Source organism: Mastomys coucha, unplaced genomic scaffold, assembly GCF_008632895.1.
Source record: "Mastomys coucha isolate ucsf_1 unplaced genomic scaffold, UCSF_Mcou_1 pScaffold8, whole genome shotgun sequence".
In the NCBI taxonomy this organism is placed as follows: domain Eukaryota; kingdom Metazoa; phylum Chordata; class Mammalia; order Rodentia; family Muridae; genus Mastomys; species Mastomys coucha.
The window spans coordinates 72,563,387-72,566,296 of NW_022196914.1; the positions used below are offsets into that span (position 1 = coordinate 72,563,387).

A 2,910-nucleotide genomic window follows, 5' to 3' on the forward strand; every position below is an offset into this window, starting at 1 on the left:
TCTTTAACAGGACTTTATTTGTGGGTTTTATGGAGTCTTGTTGGTTGAAGTGTCTTCATTTTTCTTGGATACATTGTAGTCCCAAGAACAACCTTTAATAGAATTTCTCAGTTCAGGTTTCTAAGGCTGCAGATGCACAAAAGTAGTCAACCTGAAACTCATGTGATAGAAGCCTGTAAACAGAAAATTTCAGGAAACTTTTTTGAGTCTATTGAAACCTCTGACAGACAGAGGCTGACGTTCCAGGCTGGGCTTTTTCTCCTACTTTATTGTTTCCAACAAAGTTCAGTGCTTTCGAGTACCAAGCTGGCAGAAAAGTCTCAGCTTCCATTTTCCTGGACCATAATAAAGCTCTTTACTCTGCTGTTTCCTCATAAGCAGTAACATCTAAGCTCCAAGATTACTATGAACCAAAACTGTTCATTCCGGTCTCCTCACCGCACCCGACCCATCAGCCAATGAACCACAAAAACTCTAAGAGAGTCTGACCTGGCTTTCAGTTCCCTTCATCCATGAGACAATTAGGAATTTCCCTGTATTTCTTGAAAGCTGTGCTATACATTTAAAAGGATCGTTGTTATAATTGTTATAATTCTCCACAGTTCTTGGTATTTGCAGTATCAAGATAGGCAGTCTAGATTCAGACAATATAAACATTTTCCAGAACCATTTTGTCTTAGTTGGGAGTTCTATTGCTGTGAGGAGACACTATAACCATGGTAACTCTTATAAAGGAAAACATTTAACTGGGGTCTGGCTTACAATTCAGAGGTTTAGTCCATTATTGTCATGGTGAGAAGCATGGTAGCATGCAGACAGATGTGGTGCTGGAGAAGTAGCTAGGAGTTCTACATCTGGATCCACAGGCAACAGCTAAAGTGATTAAGACATTTCTTCTCATGAGGCCACACCTATTCCAACAAAGCCACACCTTCTAATAGTGATATTCCCTATGGGTCTGTGGGTACCATTTTTATTCAAACCACCATACATTTCTTGATTCGATTTATCTTTCATTTTTGTATATGTGCACTCTAAAGTAAAATTCACATATCTTGCATTTGAGACCTTATAGTTCCCTAAAACTATATCAGTACATATTAATCCTCTTTGTGTCTTGAGAGATGAGAGATGCTAGGGAGTGGGGGTAGGGAGTTAAGCCTGACTGGCTGCTTTGAGTAAAAGGTCAGGAGTGAGGTAGGATACTGACTATATTTATTTTCAAGTATATGTAATTCTATTCTGCTCCACTTTGGTAGGAGCATCTAAGACAACTTCTCCTCCTCCTATGAAAGTTTACATTAGTATACAAAGAAACTTTCTTGGAAGGAGACTAATGAGAAGATCCAGGATTCAACCAAAGTTGAATAATCAGTGCTGTGACACTGGACCTCCTATTGAGCCTCAAAACTGACTATGACTGGCTGGGCAGTGGTGGTGCACACCTTTAATCCCTGCACTCTGGAGGGAGTTCAAGGCCAGCCTGGTCTACAGAGTGAGTTCCAGGACAACCAGGGCTACACAGAGAAATCCTGTCTCAAAAACAACAACAACAAAAACTGACTGTGGCTGACTCTGGCCTTTAGTTCTCAGTTTTGTTTTTGTTTTTGTTTTTGTTTTTATTCTAGTTTCCATGTATTGGTAAAATGTAGGAACTTTTAAAATGTTCATACCATGTCTGATTTACTACAGGAGTTGCTCCTCGAAAATGTTACTCAGAGCTGGATTGAGAGTGTATTTGGGAGATGTGGCAATGTGGTTTATATAAGTATTCCACATTACAATTCTAATAGGGACCCTAAAGGATTTTTGCCTTTGTGGAGTTTGAAACAAAAGAGAAAACAGCAAAAGCCATTGAGGCATGACTTCTGTGGGACCCTGAAAAGTAAAAGAAACAAGACACAAGATTAGCAAGCACAACTGAATTCTGCAATCATTTCAGTTTCTGCAGAACCCACCAGAAGAAGCACCTGGAAAGCCCGGTATATTACCTAAGACAGTGAAAAACAAACCCATCCCTTCCTTACGAGTAGCTGGTGAGTGTTTACTTAGATTGGCTGAGTAAATAATAAACTATGACGCTGTCACAGAAGAGAAGAAAAAGAAGAAAAAGGAAAAAGGCAGAATAAAGAAGGAAGAGAGAGTGCAGGCCAAAGAGTCAGCTGTGGACAGCAGCAGCTCAGATGTGTGTCAAGCCTCCAAGAGACCAAGGACTGCCTCTGAGGACTCTGAAGCAGAAAACCCCACCCCACCCCGGAAGCTCCAAAGCAACCTGCAAAGAAAAAGAAAAAGCGGGACAAGGTCGTAACATCAAGCTTACCTGAAGTCAGGGCAGGGAAGAGGGAGAGAAGCAGCGCTGAGGACAAAGACTGCCTCCCCGAAAGGCCAAAAGCAAGGAAAGGGGCTCCTCAGAAGGATGTGTTGGCCAAGCTGCTTCTGAGGCCTCCAAGGAGAGCAGAGGTACCGTGGCAGCAGGGTGACGGGAATGTTTTAGCTACTTCACAACAACCGTCTTATGGAAATCTTCTTTCCTGGACTTAGAATTCTGCTCTATTGAAGAAAAAGAGATGGGAGCCAGAAAAGGTGACTCGCTCTCAAAGGTAAAGAGGAAGCATAAGAAGAAATATAAGGAGAGACATAAAATGGGCAAGGAGGTTATTCCATTGAGAGTGCTGTCCAAGTAAGCACCCATTCTCTGTGGCCACTGACACAGCTTCTTAGTTCTCAGTTCTGTCTACCACAATGTGGGAAGTTGTGAATCCCTTTCACTGGAAGCCGTTTTACCTCCGTGTCAGCCATTTTGCATAGAAACACTTCATTTATATCGCTTTGGGTTCTGAGAAGTTGGGAAGAACAGGACATCCCTGCTTGAGCTTCTTCCAACTTCTAAGGAGTTTCACAACAATCGTT

General features: G+C 41.9%; 1 pseudogene; it reads left to right on the plus strand.

The window, feature by feature from the left end:
- The first annotated feature begins 1,674 nt into the window (after positions 1-1,674).
- LOC116083318 lies at positions 1,675-2,684 on the plus strand (annotated as a pseudogene).
- The last annotated feature ends 226 nt before the right edge of the window (positions 2,685-2,910 follow it).